The following is a 20,974-nucleotide window of genomic DNA, read 5'->3' on the forward strand; positions in this document are numbered from 1 at the left end:
ACAAATATTCAGAATAGTGGGAATGAGCACCAAAAAAATAAAAATAAAAAAAACCAAGAACCACCCGCTAATTTGAAGTCTTAAAGCTAATTGCTCTATTTGTACAAATGGTGTATTCCAAACTGTGCACTCCTCACTTTTATAATTCTTTACCAAGAGTGACTGTTGATCATGTCCAAAACCTGGAGATGACATCAACCAAAACAATTTAAATCAAGTTGCCAAAACTTCACTCACTGTAAACTCTCTTGAACTGCTTAAATATCTCAGGGCTGCCATCGCCCCTTGAAAAAAAAACTACAACAGAAGATTAAGTCCTGGTGTACAGTAAGGGACAAAGTCGAACTAAGATACACAACTCCAGAAACATGAATAGAAACTCTGTTGACTTCCCTTACTCCTCACGATCTGGAAGAGTACTGGAGTTGACGGGTGCAGGATCAGCAGTTGATTTAGCGGGTCCTTACTAGATCTGCTAAATTGATGTTCGGGGGATTGGTTTCCAGAGTGTAAATCTCCTGATAAGTTGAGACAAGCCTGGAGAAAAGATAAGTGACTGCCTAGTGCATAAAGTCTATTCCTTTTACTATTTTTTTAAACTGATGAAGAGTTTTGACTGATCAATGGAGAACAGACAGGATAATCAACATCTTGGGTGGAGTAGCCACACTGCAAGTACAAACAATTCATTTTTTCATTAGAGTTTTCTGCATGATTAACCTCCCAAATTATTAAAAATAATGTTTGAAAGCCTGTGGTGTAGCTAATGAAACTGTCAGCATGATTAAATCTACTGACACAAGTGTAGACGTGATGCTGAAGTGAAAAATTTTCCTTTTTTCCAGCCAAAAGCCTTGAGGGCACAAAACATTTCACAACCTATTGACAATAAGGTAAGTGTATTACTTGTATAAAACCCAAGTTAAATCTTTTAAAGGAAGCCATGAATATATTACAGCATGCAACATTTTGAGTTTACTCAAACACATGCACCCACTTAAAAAAAAAAAAAAACACGTAATCTATGCAGAAAAGCACTAACATGTATATTGTCCACTTCTGGAAAAACACTAACTGTTGTATGTGAAGGTAAGCTACATGTGCTGCACTTCTTCAGGGCAGACATTTTAGATGAAATTCCCCAAATATTGGGCTCAGTGCTCTGGAATTTCAGCTGTAACTGGAAAACAGCTTGTTTTCAATCTCTTTTGCAAAGATGGCTGTTAACACAAGATGACACATTCTTGTCGTTTTGGTCTGCAAACATTGAAGACTTCTTGCATTTATCAAGTGCAATGTTAACACTGAAGCCTCATTATGATATCTGAAAACAGCCTCTGCAGAACATAACCAGACACATGTACTGCCCAATATGCAGTACCGGCACCTCCAGTCAGAGTTCAACAACCTTTCCCCTGGAGTACTGGTACTCTTTTTTTTTTTTTTAATTAAACAAAAAAGGACTGGTATTCGAACACAAGGGAGAATTTTGTTGAATAAAATTAATTGGAATTTGAAATCTATTCAGACCTGGATCCAGTGAGATTCTTGCTATTCCACCACATAGCCAAGATAGATTTATAGAATGAAAATTAGCTGTTAGAAAATTCCAGACATACTGGAGATGTGGGTGGTCATGAGGAATGCATCTCCAGGAGTTACTAGAGTTTATGCCTTCTCTATCTTGACTTGTCCTTTAATATAGATGATGCCCCCATTATACAGTGGAACTTTTTTAAATTTTAGAACTGGAATTTATTTTCTGATTTCTTTTGACTGTGTTTAATCGCTTTATATGGTTGTACACTGGTTACCCAAGAAAAATTCTGAAAAACTATAATTTGATGTGTTTTGTTGTGCTTCCACAATGATCATTCATGTGGGAAAATGTTTAATTAAAAAATTCTGCAATTTGTAAACCAATTTTACCTACTTTTCCTAACTCAAGCATTACATTTTCATATTTACACTTACAATGCACTCTATATTACCATTTTAGATGAGTGACATTTATTTGAAAACCATTAATAAAAGCTTACATAAGCAGGGCTTGCCGAGCGGCGGCGAGCCCTGCTCACCAGCCACGCAGTTCTGCTATCTGCGAGTAGATTACACTATTTGTTGAGCCCTGTACATAAGTATATAAGAATGGCTATACTGCATCAGACCAAAGGTACATCTAGTCCAGTATTCTGTTTTCCAAAAGTGACCAAAGCCAGATGCCCACAGGGAGTGAACAGAACAGGTAATCATCAAGTGATCCCTCTCCTGTCATCTATTTCCAGCCTCTGAGCTTAATTTAATGCCAATAAATCCTTCATGCACATGTTTTTAGTAATCATTTAAAGTTATATGCCTAAAATGTTAAGGTTTTATATAGAAGGTATTCATAGGACATAGGAGGAAAAAAGTAAATGCTGACACATTAGATTAAGCTTGCTTTAATGGTAAGGGGGAAAAACCTACTTAATAGAGATCATAGATTACACCGTTGAAACAATTGCTAGGAAACCAATCAAATAATTGTCTATTTGTTTTGAATGAACCATCTAATTTTGAAGTGACTGACTGGAGAGACTGGGGAAAAATGGATAATGGTCACTATTAAGAGAAAATGATACAACTATTTCCCCCTCCCCCCCACTCTTCCATCAACATTAGGTACACACATTTTTTATTAAAACTTTAAGCTTTTGGCCTTGGGCTAAGACATGGACATAGTCAAAACAAAAAAATTTTGGAATTACTGAAAGTTAGGATATAATAAGTACGTTTCCTTATAGTAGTCATGGAAAAGTAAACATCCTTCAGACTAATCATCCTTTGCCTTATTTCTAACTGGAAATGTCTGAAGTCTTTCACAGAGTATGGTATTTTGATCCAATAATTAGATATTCAAGAACAAAAAACTGCAGATGAACAGAAGTGAAAAACCTGGCTTCTCAGGCCCAAACCAGTGTGGAGAAAAGTAAAACCTTCCAAGACTATCTTTGTAGGTTTTATTGGCGGAAGAGAAGGAAGGGGAGGGTGCAGAATAGAAAAGGAGGGGATGAATCTCCTCTATTTTACAATCCTGCAATCAGGCTAGCCCTCTAGGCCTCATATTTTATTGCCTCAATTTTATAATTTTTCCAGAGCCAGCTGTAGGAAGTTATGTGGAGACTATAAATTTTAGGGTCTGTTCTCTCATCAGTGCCTGGGGAATTAATGCACACAATTCCCATCAGCATTAATAAGAGAATAAAAGGATTATGGATGGATTTAAAGCTATCATTATGAAACTCTTCAACACTGTGCCTTAGTTCATTGTGTTTACATCAACAAACTTTATTTAATTCCAATTTGGGTTGGCTACCAGCAGACATTAAAGAAAGTATGTTGCTTTATTCATGCATCATTTGCTGCTTGCAACTTAAAAAAATTAGCATCTGTTAACTGTATTATTTAGTTGCACATGGTTAAAGTTAATAGACAATGCCCATTTCCCAGCCTGATTGTAAGAGAGGTGAACATTTTTCACCAATCTGTCTGCTAAGCCTAATATTATTCAATCAAGCCTAGAATTACAACTGATTCAATTATCATTTATTCTATTAACACTAGAAACATTTGTAAGAAACCCAATTAAAGGCCCATCTTCTTCAAAATGCACACAGCACATTACAGCATACAGGCAGTCCCCGACTTACGCGGATCCGACTTATGTCGGATCCGCACTTACAAACGGGGCTTTTCTTGCCCCGGAGCTCACGGGCAGCGGGTCGCCACCCGTGTCCTCCGGGTGGAGAAAAGCTTCTCCCGGTCTCCTTGGTCTGCTGGTGGGGTCCAGCAAAGCCGCTGGACCCCCCCCAGCATACCAGGGGGACAGGAGCAAAGCCTCCTAGGCGGCGGCTTTGCTTGGGTCTCCCTGGTCTGCTCAGGGGGAGGGGGCGCAGCTAGTGCTCCCTCCCCCCCAGCAGACCAGGCTTTTGTTGCGGGACGCCTCGGGTAGAACAGCTGGGGTGCTGCTGGGTTGGTCCTGTGGGAACCTACCGGTCAGCGCCCCAGCTGTTCTGTCCCAGGCTCCAAATTCAGCAGCTGTTGAAACTGATCAGGCTGATTCCAGGAAGCTGGGGGCAGAGCAACTCTGCCTCCGGCTTCCTGTAGTCAGCCCCTGGTCAGTTTCAGTGGCAGCAGCTGAATCTGGAGCCAGTTCCGACTTACATACAAATTCAACTTAAGAACAAACCTATAATCCCTATCTTGTACGTAACCCGGGGACTGCCTGTACTAGGAACAAGCACATTTCCCCTTTACCATTTAACCAACCTGGATGTAGCTAAAAAACTTTTCCATAGCTCTACAAATGACTATTTTATTATCAGCTTTGTTTAATTCTTTACTCTTTGGATGTTCGATTTTTCTTTGTGTCTACAATTATATATGTTGAAAAAACAAATGTAGAAAATCAATACCACAATCTAGTCAATGACAAAATACAAGTGCACTAAAAACTTGTCAGAAAATGGTTAGCACGTTGGCTTGCACCAACCTCAAGCATTTCTTGCTCAAGGTAGCCCCGTCTACCTCCCTGAACAGCTGTGACAAATGGAAGCAATGCATGGGTAAAACATTCAGAACGTGGAGAGTCTTTCCACTTGCATTTCTTTATTTCCCTTCTAGGTATGTAAAATCCCAGTTAATTGGTTAGCAGGTTAAACGCAATGTTTCACCAGTTAACCAATTAAAGGGCGGGTGAACTGGAGCAGCGCCCCAGCTGTAGGCAGAGGCTGCTGTAGCTCAGCCAGAGCAGCCACTGCCTGCCATGCACCCAGACCCACTGCCAAGCTGGAGTGCTTCTGTCCATGGCTGAGCTGTGTTTTCCCTTCTAAAGCTCATGATGCTGGAGCAATCCACTGCCAGCAGCAGGCAGGGAACTTCTCAGCCCCCACCAACGATAATATCCTGGGATGACCTGCCACTCACCCACTTCATGGATCCTTTTAGTATAGTTATGAACAAAAGATCTTCCTTAAGACAAGAAAAAAAAATGTTCTGGTCATCCTTATCCCTAGTCCCAGCCACCAACTACTGATGGGACAAATGGGAACTAAGGCCCAGATTTTTAAGGTATAGGTATTGCTGCACTCAGCATTGCAATGTATAAAATCATTTAGGAGCATACATCTCATTTTCAACAAGGATTTAGGCACATAGAAGACTAAATCCCATCAATTGTCAATTGCATTTACATTTCTAAGTGCCCAGATCCCTTTTGAAAATGAGATGCAATCTCCTAAATCCACTGAGTATTGCAAATCTGAACACAGAGATGCCTAAATACCTTTACAAATCTAGGCCTAAAGCAATTTTATAATATTTATTGATCTTTAAATGCCATAAGCAGAACAGGTTAAAAAAATCTTTGAAATGTTACAACTAAGCTACTGCAAGTTGAGAATACATGGGATTTTGTAGTTAAAACCATTATTCCGCATGATTTTAAATACAATGGAGTTTATCCCAAATGAGTGTTTTATAGCCTTTCAACACAGTGCATATTTTATATATGCCATGTTTTAAATAATAGCCTTTATGTAAAATAATTCTTCTCCCTCACAGCTTAGAACCCTGAGACAAAATGCCCAATATATTCAAGGAAAGAAAAATTATGATAATTAAGGTTTCTAAAACTTTTTAGTATATCTAAAATAGCTAAATTGTCTAAAATGTTTTATATTCACACACTCTCACACTATATTTCACAATATACTGGGACTGGAAACAAATGCTATGTTTCCACTAATAAATTTGGAATCAACTCTTTTCAGTGTAAGAAAGCTCCAGTTTCTAGGTAAGATTTAGGTCTGACAGTGCATTACCAGGCATGTCAGGCATGTCACTGATTCATCCACATCCACAGTTCATTTTTGCAGCTATGAATGCAGATAAGGATACAAATTTTGTATCTAGAGCCCTGGAAATTTGCAGATACCTACTTTATATCCACAAGTATCCACATTCATGGATATCAATGGAAGCATTTGTAGCTCATTTTTACAAATATGATTACAAATTTTGTATCTGTGTAGGGCTTTAATGACCAGGGCTTGACAAACCGCGGCGAAATCTACTCGCCAGCCCCGCACTGCACACGCGCCAGATCAGCATTGCGCATGCGTGTGCCGCTGGTGAACGAGGCGACCGGCTGAAATCTACTTGCCACAGGCGAGTAGATACACTGATTTGTCGAGCCCTGCTAATGACAGACACAGTAAGGTGCAATTTGGACAGGAAACCCAGTATTTAAAGGAAGAGATTTTGTGGAAAGTTAGTTTTTTATTAAATTTATTTAAATGGGCTTTCTTTGATTATGCTGAAAGGTTTTGAATGTAGTAGCAGCCCACCCAAAGGAAGCAGATTAGATTTTTAAAATATCACCGACAAATCGACATCACCAACAGAAAAATCTCTACAAGCTGCTGAATGGATCATTATCTTTACTTTTTAAGATGGGCTGAAGCAGTGATGTTGAAATATAAAACAAGTTCAAGCTGGCTTAAAGGCCAGATTCAGAGGCAACTAAAATCTTGCAAGCGGTTTGTAATGCAAATATTATACAAAGTTAGACGTATTTCCAATCTGATTCTAGAAATAGGCCATGTCATGTTTTGGATTAGACCAAGACAAATAAGTACAGGCAGGTTTGGATCTGTAAATGTGTATCCAATCCATGTCCCTCCCAACTGAAAGATGTTCACAGCCAAGGCCCCAGTGTTAGCATATCACTATTTGCCATCCAAGAATTTACACAATCAGGATCATTCTCTTATAAGGACTGAATTGTGTTTTGCTCAGATTCATGTAAATTCTCCTCATTCCTGATATCAGGTTCATATGATCCTATCAGTTCTGGGCTTGCAACAAAAATGATTAAAAGTCTAGAAAACATGACCTATGCGAGATTGAAAGAATTGGGTTTGTTTAGTCTGGAAAAAAGAATGCTAAGGGGACAAGCCAAGAGTTGTCAAGTACTTAAAAGGTTGTTACAAGGAGGAAAGAAAAATTATTCTTTTTAACCTACAATGTTAGGACAAGAAGCAATGGGCTTAAACTGCAGCAAGGGAAATCCAGACTGATATCAGGAAAAACTTGCTAACTGTCAGGATGGTTAAACACTGGAATAAATTGCCTAAAGAGGTTGAGAAAACTCCATCAATGGAAATGTTAAGAGCAAGTTAGACAAACACCTGTCAGGAAAGGTATTGATGTTGTTTGGTCCTGCCATGAATGCAGTGGACTGGACTTGATAATCTCTCAGAGGTTCTCACCAGTCCTACGATTCTATGGTTTTGTGTTATGGTGATTTAACCATCCAGCTATGTCATGCCAAAGTTCTGTTCCTTCTGGGATATCCAACTCCAAAACAAATGCAACTCAATCACATAGGAGAGTTGTCCTCTCCCAGTTTGGAGCTAGAGCAGGCTCTTCTTGTCTTGTCTAATTAACACTTGTCTGGGCTTCCAGATTGTGGACTACTTCCTGCTTCCTCCCCTCCCGCCACCTGCCCAGGAAGCCCTGACAGGCTGCAGTCCAACTTACATTCCTGTCTCCAGCCAGGCTTCTTTCACTGAATGAGCACTGGAGATTTACTCCTCTTCTTGGTCAGTCACCAGCTGAGCTGTATTCTCCCTTCTAAAGCTCCATACTCCAGAGGGAACATCTACAGAAGATGTGATAAGGTGGGGCTCACTGACCACACTAGCTATTAACCTCTTCTTAGGCAGTGTAGGGTTTGCTCACCCCATAGTTGCTTTTGAAATAGCATCTTCTGTATTGAAAGCATCTCCAGCAATATCATTATTACCCTGCCATATGCTGCAGCAATGTCTAAATGATATAGAAGCACAGCTGAAAGCTATCATTTATAACTCTGCTGCCCTCCATCCTAACTGTACTGCAATACAATTCAACACAATAAATGGTTAGTGATGTCTAAGTGACAGATAAGGATGAATACTGCTGGCAAGAAATATGGAAAGAAACAACAAACAGATCTTGTTTTCCAAGCAACTATACAGCTTTGATGCCACAGCTAAAATTGCATTATGTTTGTCCATTCTACTACAAATCTCTACTACATAGATACCCATCTTCCTATCCTCCTTCCACAAATAAAATGTCCTTGCTCACCGAGCAAGTGTTTCTTAAACTTGTTAAGACTGAGGAACAGTATTTTTTTTTTACATGAGAAACACCCAGGATTTTCTGTTGAGCCAAAAAAAAAAAAAAAAATTGTTGTGGGGGAAGGGGGAGAAAGTTATTGGGCCAAAAAGAAAGGGGGGGGGGAGTTATTGAGGGAAAAAAAGCCATTTTGAATTCTGTTCTCCACGGCACACCTCCGACTGCTTCATGGCACACTAGTGAGCGCGCCCCAGAACACAGTTTAAGAAACACTTCTCTAGAGGAATATTAAAGCTGTCGTTCTGATAGAACAACAACAGATATGCGGGTGACAGACTCAATGGGTCCCTCAGCAAGGTGTGTGGGGAGAGGGATTCCACACTCCCTGAAGGCGCAGGGCCTTGGACAGAAGAGGCAGGTCTGGAACAGCCAGTCGTCAGTGCTGCCTGGACTACCACACCCCCATCGTGCCATCTACAGCAAGCCACCTGGGGCTCTGGCAGTAATTTAAAAGGCCCAGGTTTCCTGCCAGCAACAGTGGCAGCCAGAGCACCAGCACCAGCACCAGGCCCTTTGAATCTCTGGACCCCTGGGACAGGTGTCCCCCTTCATTCCCCCCCATCCTTGGCAGGCCTGTGGGTATGACAGAAATACTTAGATATGGGGATAAAAGCAAGAGTGGAAAGAAATACGTTGGGCAGAACATTACAATATCCCCTGCCAATATTTATACACTAGGGATGTAAAATCCTGTTTAATCAGTTACACAATTAAATGTTAAGTTTAACGGATCAAGTGGGATCCTGTGGGGGCAGTGGGCTGCTCTAGCCTGTCTGGAGCAGCCCCCAGCTCTGCCAGCCCCATAGGGCTCCCAGCCCTGTGGCCCCTCCAAACCCCAACAGGCTGCCATCTCCACCAATCTCAGACTGCAGCATGGTGGGCCCAGCAGGGCTGGTGCAGCCTTCCACTTGCCACGGGCAAGGAGCTGCTCCCAAGCACTATCGGTAACTATCATCTGGTAAGTATTACCCATTCACATCCCTACTGCACATAAACAAGAACACTGTTAAAGATAAGGACAAAGATAGTTCCACGTATTTTGAATAAACAAACTAAGATTAGTACAGATTAAAATTTTGTGGAACCTTCTTTGGAATTTCTACACCCAAAAGATAGCTCTTTCATGCAACATTGTGAACATGCAACAGGCTGTATCAGACTGTGCAATAAGTTGTGCCTACTGTGTATTTTTTTCTATTTTATAGTCCTAGCAACTTTTAGTCCATAAACAAATGTCAATAAACAAATCCTTGAAATTCTGCAGTTGGTTTTCTTGAATCACAAATCTTCACTAATCCCCTGTTGTTCTGTCACTGACCGCATGGGAGTTACAAAAGGAAATGGGATTGTACGTTCTCCCATAGGACTAGCAAATCAAATATAGCATCTGCTGTTTGAGGACATTTATGAATCACAAGAGCAGCATTTAGAGCTCTTTAGTACTGTACCACTCCTTCTGTGATCTGCAGCTACAAACTACAAAATACTGTGGTGAATAGCTACATATGAAGGAAACAATACCATCCTATTGAAATAGCCTCTCTCTTTTGCATTTGCTGAAGGACACCAACATCATTTATGGATTATTAGTCACTAATAAATGACTAACAAAAATCTCTTCCCCAAAATGTTTCTCAGAGGTGTTATATAGATATTAACAAGAAGAGGCTACTCACCCTGTGTGATAACTTTGTTTCTTTAAAAATGTATGTCCCTACAGGTGCTCCACTATAGGTGACTACCAAGCAGAACCCTCTAAAGGGGGAGGATGCTTCAAGGTCACATCAAGAATTAAAGCTGGCACCCCATAGCCAAACTTGGTATCAGAATTTGAATCATGGGTTACCTTTTCTGAACATAATGCAGTATGTACAGGACATCCAAGTCATGGCTCTACACACAAAAATAATCAGAAAAGTCTTCAAAAATGCTATACAATCTCACTGAATGGGTTCATGCTCTCAAAAGAAACCCTAAGACTGAGAACAATTAATGCAGTCCCATATGCTTCCTGAGAGCCTTTGCTTGGAAACTGTCTATCCTTTAGATTGTCTATTGCAAACCAACCTGGGAGACTTTCTAAATAGTTAATTCTGTCAAGATAAGAGTTAAAGCTCTTCTTACACTGAATGTGTACAACACTGCATCCTCTTTACTAAATATGGTTTAAAGAAGAAAACTGGGAGATGAAGAGGCTGATTTCTGTGGAACCCAGAGGATACTTCTGATAAACATTTGGGATATGGCCATAATAAGACACTGTCCTTGAAGAACTAGTGAAAGTTCTCAAGCCTGCTGCAAGCAATGGAAGCAGTGGCCAAAGCAAGGAAAGCACAAGAATCTTTGTAGCCAACTTGGAAGAGGATGCCAACTCAGAACCTTGACCACTCCCACCAAAACTAGTGTTTAGAAAATAAAGATTGCAATTTCAACCTCTATGAGGAAGATAGTGTTCTCCACTGGAACCTGTGCCACTTAAGTTGAGCTTCACATGGTCTCTGGGGACCAGAGAATCAAGTGGGGTGAGATCTCTGCCCTTTTTCAGACTTACTAGAATTCCTCTTGTGCCTGTGTGTACATTCGCAGAGAATGCAGCATTGTCCCAGAAAACTTCAGTGTGTGCAGAGATTCCCCTGTATTTCTCACAAACAGTTTGGACTTCTCAAAGGGAATCCTCAGGGTATGTCTACACTACCCCGCTAGTTCGAACTAGGAGGGTAATGTAGGCATACCGCACTTGCAAATGAAGCCCGGGATTTGAATTTTCCCGGCTTCATTTGCTTAAGCGGGGAGCCGCCATTTTTAAAACCCCGCTGGTTCGAACCCCGTGTAGCCGCGCTGCACGGGGTTCGAACCAGCGGGGTTTTAAAAATGGCGGCTCCCCGCTTATGCAAATGAAGCCAGGAAAATTCAAATCCCGGGCTTCATTTGCAAGTGCGGTATGCCTACATTACCCTCCTAGTTCGAACTAGGAGGGTAGTGTAGACATACCCTCAGTGTGTTCTAGATCTCCCTCGGGCATACTGAGTGCTGAAGCCAAGAGGCTCTCCCCATAATGATCACCATAGAGATAGAACAAGTAGCAGTGCCAGCAGCATCCGTTCTTGTTCTGGTAAAAAGCTGGCCTGCAATGATCGCTTGAAGTTGCCTGTGCTCTGTCAAGAGATGCTTGAGAAAGAAATTCAGCTCTCAATGGTCCATGTGATTGTATTTTGTCATCAATTTGCAATAGCAGAGACTGAAGAATATGACATTCAACCACACAGAGGTGCTTCTGGTCTTTATCACAGGGTGCTAATTTAGCATGGAATCACATTTATTAACCACTTCCACAACTACAGAGTTGGGAGACGAGTGAGAAAAGAAAAAGTTTGAGTCCTTAGAAAGAACATAATATTGTTTATCTGCTCTATTACACATGGGCACTACTGTAGCCAAGGTATACCAGATTATTTCCCCTAGATCTAGTACAGCCTTGCTAACAGGTAACCCAATCCAGGCAGAGGACTCTACAGATTGAGCCTCTCTGGTCCAGCAGGGCCATGGATGTTATTAGACCAGAGAACCCCAGTAGCTTGGAGCAAGGGTTGGCTGCCAATTCGGTGGCAGGGAACCTGGAGCCTAGCCAGGAGTGGAACCAGTCTGGGGGACCGGTGGTTAAGCCATCCAGGGGGACAGTGGCAGGGATCTCAGCTAGGGACAGCAATGGAGCCCAGTGGGTAGGGCTAGCAATGGGGTTAATGACTGAGGGGAACCTGGCTAGGCAGCTGGCATCCAGCAGCAGCAGAGCGGCTGGAATTGACCTCCACTGGTCGATCAAATTCTCTCATTCAGGACTGATCAGGTTCCAAGGGTGCCAGAGTCAGACCAGGGAGGTCTAACCTATAGATACAGAATTTCAAGCTGTTTATACTGTGGCTCCTTTATCTCCTCCAGTGGAATCCATACGGTGTTTTCAAGCAGTTCCAGGACCTTGTTAAGAGGACTTCAGTCTTCAGCCAGGGATGGTGGAGATGGCATAGCTACATCTGGCGTCAAAAGAAAAGATGCTGGTTGATGGAGTGATCTCTTTGTCCGCCCTCATTTCCCATTCCCTGAAGGTCTCTTCCAGTGTCATGGCTCCTTCCCCACTCTGGCATGATAAATGCAGAAGTGGGGGCCAGCAAGTGTACCCCAAAGCCTTATCTACCAGACTTTAGTATAAAACTTCCCCCAAAATCTTAAAAACCTAGATTTTGGGAATAAAACTTCTGCTGCCACCACCCAAATATTAATAACGAGATTAGGGGAAATATCATTTGGGAAATCTCACCCCTATTATAAAAATCAGGAGACACAGTAACCAATGCCAGGTTAATAAAAAGAAAGGAGAAAACTTTTATTACTACAACAACATTCCTGTTGCATGCATAAGGATCAGATGGAAAGGTAACAAAATATACTCATGGAGGAATTACACCATGTGCTATAACTTAGTTAAAAAGAGAAGCCAAACATATCTTAAGCAGTGCCAGATATCAGATCCCATACCCAACCCGTAAAACAATAAAGCCTAACGAAACTACCTAAACTTTACCCTACTTACAGAAAATGAAGAATGGTGTCTTGGGGGGGGGAGTGGGGGAGAGAGAGAGAGAGAGACATGCTTGTCCCTCTCTGTAGCTGCAGACACACAAAAAGAGAAAGGAAAAAACCCAAATTCCTTTGTCCCAGTTTGAAAGTCCCACCTACATTCCTACTGGTCACTCCACCTGGCTAGGTGTAGTTAACCCTTTAATCCCCAGGATGCTGGCTAACCCTCATAATCATGACAGTAGTTGTAGCCTTCTCAAGAGGGAAGATGATGACGATGACTACCTATCCTTCTGGTGGGAGATATCCGAGAATTGCTAATGAGCCACCCACAGGTCCCAGTAAGGCCAATGAGAGGGTACACATGATTGAGGTAGGGGCACTGGAAGGTGTTCATACTATCGATATGAGATTGGCATGTGTCTCTGATGAACACACTTGTTTTCCCCAAAGTATCTCAAAAATAGTCTTAACAATGAAGAGGACATTCCTGACCTGAGATTTGAGGGACTGATGCAAGAGTCCTCAAATCTCCACCTCCTCTACATTTCTCTGGAGCAGGGGAGCAAAAAAGAAACTTAAAGCAAGTCATCAGCACTGGATAGATGTCTGGAGACCTCTCTCCATACTGAGAACAGCTTGTTATCAAATGGTGAGTCATGCATTTTAGACACTACACGGTTCCAAGGAAATTGAAACCCTATGGAGGAGAGAGGGTTGTCAGTACCATGGGCACTGGGCAGACATGATCATGGCTAAGGAAGCTGATAGTGCTGTAGACTTACTGGACATTCCTGGAAGCATGTAAGTGTCAAACTGGTCTTCTTTGGTTCTGACTGAGAAGAGGCCACTTCTTGCCACTTTGAAACCCAACATCACCAATGATCTGCTGGAACCCAAAACCCTAGAGTCTTTGGGCTTAGTGACTCTCTCAGTACCTGAGGAAACTGCAACCTCTTGGGTATCAGGTTAATGACCAGTGGGTGCCAAAATAAGTAATTCATTTAGTGACCATACTTTCTTCAGGTAAATTCTTCCTTCCTTGAGGGCTTGAGAGCCATATTTCAGATTTTTTATGGGATCTCTCTGAGGGAGAGTGTAACACTGAAGTGGCTGAGGGGCTGACTTTTTAAGGAGACCAGCATACAAGGAGGGTGCCCTAACCAGCATCAGAAGCCAGGCAGAGAGAGCTCTCCCTTGTGAGGAGACTTAGTTTCATCTCCCAGGTCATTCTGAGCCTAGATATTAACACCAGACAAAAGCTGCACTTCTGGGAAATGTATGATATGCAGGAGTGCCAGTCACTCACCAGGTTAGCCTCTAAGCACAATAAAGCATATAAAAACATGGAGAACTTGGCATGCCCTCCAAACAGTATAAAGCCCTGAGCATGGCAGAAACGCCTATGGGACAATGGTCCCTAAAACAAGAAAAAAAAAACTATGTAAATTTGAAGATTCTTTTAAAGCTAAAACCACTACAACCACTATTCTAACAGTGATCATAACCAGAAAAAATGAATTGCTTAGTATTCTGAGAGGGATCACGTATGATGTAAGCTCACCTGAGACACTTAAGGTTCCATGTCAGCACGAGATGGTTGAGAAGGAACTGATTGTGGTTTGTCCACCCAACACTATATCTGCATTGCAAGGAGCACAAAGCTGAGTATGACAAATGTGTGCACTGAACAGGTATGGCCATCTAAAAATCTCTGAACAAGAGTGCATCTGCACCTGGACTGCAAGGACACTACCTGAAGAAGCAGAAGCAGAATTCTGGACACTCTCAAGTAGTCAGATGTCATTTGCATAGTTTTTTAATACAAAAATAGAGCACGGAAGGGAGGAGGTTTTAAGATTACTTTCAGGTCATCTTTATGTATCATAAAACAGCTAAAAGTGGTTTAAACCCAATTCGTCCCTACCTTTTATAAATTATGATAAGAACCCTTCATTATTGGATGATAATCAGACATTCTGCTGGTCCTGCTTTAGTATGGTTTGATCTCTCTAGTAAACTTCAAGTCTTTTGTTGACACAAGCACAATTAAGCAGCAATGGAGGAGTTAAAAACAAAATAATGAGACAGGCGTACAGTTTCTTCTGCTCTAATTTTTGATCATCTGATGCATGATCGAGACACACTAAATAACAGGGTGATTATCTTGCTGGGGGCACACAAGAAAATGAATTTATCCCTGACTGTAAGGGCTGATTAAAGACCTGAACGACAACTGAAAGTGACAATGACAAATGCAAGCTAACATCACCTGAGTCATTAGCGCATCAAACACTTCCTAAAAATATAAATATTTATACTTCCCAGAAGAATGTATTTTACTTTGTTTGCATAGGACTTTTAAAATACCGAATACATAAAATCAGTTCTATTTTCAGTTTGTCACTACACAACATGTAAAATTCCTTTTACTGGAAACAGTTCAACACAAACTAACAGAGCACTTTAGCAAGTGCCTGACAGTTCTTGGAATGGGTTTCTGGGCTGTGGTTTGCCTTGCTACTGAATCCTCCCTCCCTTTACAACGGAGTTCCTGTACCCTCTGAAAGCTGGTCTGTCATCTCTCAGCAGCTGGATAAATGATACCCCTGCAGCTACTGTCAGAGATTGCTGATTGAAAATGTGAAAAAGGACACAGACGAACCTGAACAAACATCTAAGTTTACACTCATTCCGTGCCTCAGTAAGGTGAAAGTCATTTGGGATATGCCCTTGCTCAAGTGCATATGGAACAGAAAAAACCCTACATCGATCCCTAGAAAACCAAAACACAAGATAAAAGTTTCCAGTAAATTCAAGTCTTGTTTAGATTGCAAATAGATTAGTGTGCCGCTCATGCAACATACCCAGTAATTAAGATTCTGCAAGCTTACTTCTGGCTCCAGAACCTGTACCATCACATTGTCTTCAAACTATATCCCCAGTGACATCTATACAACTTCACTGCCTTCAGTGAGTTGTACAAGAATAATTAATTGGTCCCATAGTTGGAAGGTAGTAAACAATTCTGATGATGCACAAGAGGGAATAGTATCCACTTCTCCTTTCTTTTTTACACTGACTGGGAAGCACTAACCAGAACAACCTAGTAAAAATGCTGTCACTGAAGAAATATACACAAGGAGCATGTCTATGGAATAAGAAGGTGCCATTTTTAAAAATGAGCTTTCTAAATACAACTGCACTAATTTCTTTATTTCTATTTTCAATTGTTACCATTTGAAATTATGTAAATTATTTAATGAGCTAATTTGCAATGTCTGCAATATACACAATTTGTTTAAAAAAACACCATCACCACTACCATGTGGTTTAGTGTTGGCAAAAAGCTCTTGATCAACAGTCCCAGTAAATACTACTTAAGATGGTAGCAGCCGGGCATTTTAGCCCACACATACAGACCTACCAGCATGCTTCAAGGCAGCGAGGATAAACAGGGTAGCTTATTCTGCATGGCCCATGTCGTTCTTGGTATCTCTGTAGAATCTGCTATTAGTGCAAAGTATCATGATGAATTTGTGATTGGGAAACTAGAACTGGGACCCTCCAAACTTATAAGGGGCCAAATATCCATTGTATGGGAACAACTCAATCATTACTGAACTATACTGAAACTAGCAACTGCCAGGCGGAGAATGATGCAGCCATATACAGTTTTATAGATGACATTAAAAAAGTATTAAGCCTAGCAAAACATCACCATGAGAAAACACCAGATTAAAGGTTATAATACTAGGACTACATACTATTTTCTTCCCTCAGTCCACAGTACTTTGAACCTTCAAATCCATAACACAGACATCTTCCACTTAAAGTGAGTAAACTGAAGCTGAAGTATGGGCCTTTCTGTAGACCTGCCCACAGAAGGTGACACCTCATACGCACTACTGGGAATAGGCTGCAGAACTGTTTCTGAGATAATGGTGAGATGTTGGAAATGAGAAGTACTGGGGCTCTATTATAGATTCTGGCAGAGCTTGGTCTACTGGTTAGAAAAATAGTTCAGAACGCTATAGCCAGCACAAATAGCCACACTGTCTTTCAGAATGAATGTCCCAATATGACTGTCCTAACATGACTAAGCCAGAGGTCATGTTAGAGAACCAAGTTCTCAGACATCACTTCACATGACCTCTCAGTTATCTATTTGTAAAGTAGATCTATGATAGTTGTCTACTTACTTGCTAATATACACAACACCTTGGCCAACAGCAGAAAGCTGACAACTGCACAGATATCTTAAATGCCTGCCAATAAAACTACCATCAGAAATCAATCTTCTAGCTCCCAGTTCCATGCACCTTCACACAAGCCAAAGACGGTTAGGCGAGTGCTTCTAAGATTATATTTTACCTAAGCAAGCATGAGAAGGCTTGCAAAACACACAAATGTCACACAAAATAAGCTATACTTGGCAAATTTAATTTACCCATCTCTAAAATGCATGTTTTTCATCACACTGAATAATGGTTAAGCTTAGTTATCGTACAGTACACTTTGATATTCTTGGAAGAAACATGCTATATGTCCAAAATATTCTTAGTATGTAAAGAAATGCCAGCATTACTCCTCAATAATTAAGTTACAGCTGATGCTTACCTACAGTGAAGGTCATCATCATCTAAACAGAAAACTTGGCTGGATGGAAAGGATGGAATTATAATGGGGTTCCTGAAATACTAAAAGCAAGGAGCTTTAAAGATGCTAACCGAGAAGGATAAAATGTTCTTCTGCTGCTAATAATTAGATTGCTTAACATGATATCTACTCTATATTAGGACCCATACATAAAATAATAAGCTTACAAATAAAGCATGTAAGAAAGGCAGTTGCAGAAGACAATATTGAAAGGAAAATTAAAAAGTTTACTCTCAAAACACTAAAAATCTTCTCTTAGGATCAGTGGGGAAGAATAGCACCCATGTATATAGTGCTGTACATCATTCTTTTTTGGTCCTTGAGACGAAACTGTGCTGTAGATGCGAAGGAGCTCTCTAATAGGACAGCATAGGAAGATCATGGAATTACTGACAATATAACACAGAATGTAATCCTCTGATCGTGGCACGTAATTCAATCTTAAAAGTAAAGTAGAAAGGTACGGTCTCATTAAAACCACTGGACAAACTGAACAAAAAAAAATCTGATAAATAATTTTATAATTCCCTTTCCACTAGGCCACTCCAGGTTTGTTAGACTGATGAACAACAGAGCTAGGAAATGAAAGATGTCTTAGTTTACAGGTCAGGACCAGTTAGCCATATTAACCTCCAACATACTGACAGTGCATGGAATAAAAATAATAATAAATAAATAAAAAGATAAATCTGCTATTTTCTGCTATGAATTCTATTTAACTGTCTCTGAACACAGCAGACTAAAGCCTATAGAAGCTCTGTTGATATTAACAATCCCCAAACCCTCTGATGGTAGACAATCCTTTGAAGTTATTGCAGCTCAAGAAAACCAGCCGCTACAGAAAAGCAGCTTCTCAATTAACCACCTTTTCTCCTGATCAGCAACAAGTTTTAAAGCTCCAATAGCTGCACTACTGGAATTTTTTTTTTCCAAAGGCAATTTAAAAAATCATGGTTTACCTATGTAAACATCTAGGTTCTTACTAGAAAAGGACAAAATCTATCATTTGGACCACAATTTAAGACAGATTTGTGTTTAACTCTTAGTTGGGAACACTTGATTTCACACACAAAAATAAGCAGCCTCCTATGCAAAGCCTTAGTGTCATATTCTCCAATGGGAGTTTGGTTAGGTTTGAGGTGTTCAAGCACACAGTCCCTAAATGTAGAGTGGACTTGAACTAGTAGCAAGGTATACTTGGCAGGTGGGGAATCTTTCAATTCCCTCCCTCTTCATAATATATTAGTCCTCTAAGCACTCTTTTTGACTGAGGATAGTACAGCAAAGTTGGAAGGTTATCTGTGTGCGGATTTATGATTTGAAGGAACAAACTTTTCAGCTCTTAAAATAGAGAAAGTTCTATTTACTTGAATGTGTCTATTAAATATCTACATATGCCCCAAGGTTTAGGCATATGTAGACATATGAAGGTTTATTTTATATGTAACTATGTCACTTTGGTGTAACCCTGCTTTATATCAGGGCAGCACAATTATATTGACATACTTGTACTCTCTCTAACTACACAAGTGGCTAAAGATATGTCTAAAGTGCAGCTGGGACACGTACAGACAGGCAAGTGTACCCAAGTCAGCACTGATCTACATATACCAAAGCTAGCTCAAACAGCAGCAGCACTGCGGGTTGCCACCCGTGGTACTGCGGGTAGCATCATGGGCAAGGCCAGAGGTCTGCAGCCTACAGTTCTCAAGCCAGATATGGCTCAGTACAGAATCAAATATGGATCTTTGGTCATTCCCAAAACTTCTTACATTAAAATGAAAAGTTAATTCAAAATTTTAAAAATACATAATTACATATGTCAAGATGGTCTTTTTTGTCTATTTCACCTTTATTTGTTCATTTTAACAACCATCCATCCCCTCCACTCACTGAGGGTTGTGCATATTCTCTTTTTGATTGATCAAGAAATCTTTCCAGTATCATACACGATGGTGAACTCTGTCGCCCCTAACAGTAAAAATGGCAAAGAGAAAGAGAAATGATAAGCACTGAAATTTTCAAAAGGGGCGGACAAACTTGTATGCATTTGTAGGTAGGTCTGGATCTCCACACGGTCTCATTTGTAGCATGAGAATGTCCTCAAACAAAAACACACACACAAAAATCGAATTTAGAATGGCATTTCATGACACAATATGCAGCATTTACTACAAAATACCCCTAGGGTGGCGCACAAAAAAAGCTTGAGAGAAGATGCAGTGAAAAATGAACACTGATCAAAATAGCCTGCTAGCATGGTTAAAAAAAGATGGGAGCTTAAACTCCACAAGTTTTGCAATCTCGTACAGCATTATTCAAGAGAGGAAGCCTTTCACTGATGACCGTTATGTGAAGAGATGCGTGCTAAAAATTGGTCATGAACTATTTGATGGGTTTCACAACCGGGACAAAAATATATATCTCTTACAGAAAATTCAAGACATGCCATTATCAGCAAAAACAGTTCATGACAGAACTGTGAAAATGGTCCCTGAAGCCAACATATGTGATGTTAATCAGTTGTGTATTCTGAGACGATATATTTGTGAAAGTGCCATGCACAAAGAAATGATTGAGATATTACCAATGGAAAAAAAAAATCAAACAAGGGGCAAAGACATTCTTAAAACGGATAAACTTTCGTAAATGAGAAAGAAATGCAGTTGGATAGCCTGTGCTTGTGCATACGGATGGTGCACCTAGAGTGGTCGGCAAATATAAGGGATTACTTACTCTTTTGTTAGGACAGCTGAACTGCCCACTTTTAAACTTTCATTACATTATGCATAAGGGGGCACTTTGTGTACAATCTTGTGGTACCAAACTCAAACGTAATGGGACTGGTCATTCACACTGTCAATTGGATTCTTGCAGAAGCCCTTAATCACCGTCAAATTCAGTTACTGCTTGTGGGGAAGTAGATTCCAAATACCCTGATCTGCTAATGCACAGAAATGTTTGCTGGTTCTCTCTTGGCAGACTTTTGTCTCTTTTTGCCACCTTTTGAATATGAAAGGTGTCAAACACCCTGAGCTTTCAGACTGACTGGTTGCTCAAGTTTTACTATCTTGTCTACATTACTGGTCATTTGAATAAGTTGAACCTTAAGCTACAAGGGTAAGGAATATAGACTTAACCCTGCAGCAGGCAGTATATGGATCTGAGTCAAAACTGACTGTGTTCATCAAAAATACTGACACAGGCAGATTGGCACGTTTTAAAAGATTACGAATGTTTTGTAATTTGTACCAGAGAGAGAATCCAAATAACAGCCTTGATTTGCAGCAACTTGCTAGGTTTTGATGGCATTCAAGTCTTGTTTTGTTGACTTTTGCAAACAGTACTCTGTTTAAGTTTATGATTCATCCACATAAAGTATCCGTTGAAGAACAGGATTTGACAGTGATTCCAGACATCTGAGTCAGCAGTTTGGAAATGGAAACAGCAAATTTCAAGGAGTCAAATATCTGTGTGGAAAAATTCATCAAGCTGATTTCTGATTTAGAATGCCTTGCTA

At 40.6% G+C, this 20,974-nt stretch overlaps 1 protein-coding gene across 2 annotated transcripts in view; it reads right to left on the reverse strand.

The window, feature by feature from the left end:
• The window catches only part of MAST4 (microtubule associated serine/threonine kinase family member 4), a 443,204-nt gene that overhangs the window by 339,388 nt on the left and 82,842 nt on the right, over nt 1–20,974 (reverse strand). The window lies entirely within an intron of this gene.

Source organism: Pelodiscus sinensis, chromosome 6, assembly GCF_052426305.1.
Source record: "Pelodiscus sinensis isolate ZL-2025 chromosome 6, ASM5242630v1, whole genome shotgun sequence".
NCBI lineage: Eukaryota > Metazoa > Chordata > Testudines > Trionychidae > Pelodiscus > Pelodiscus sinensis.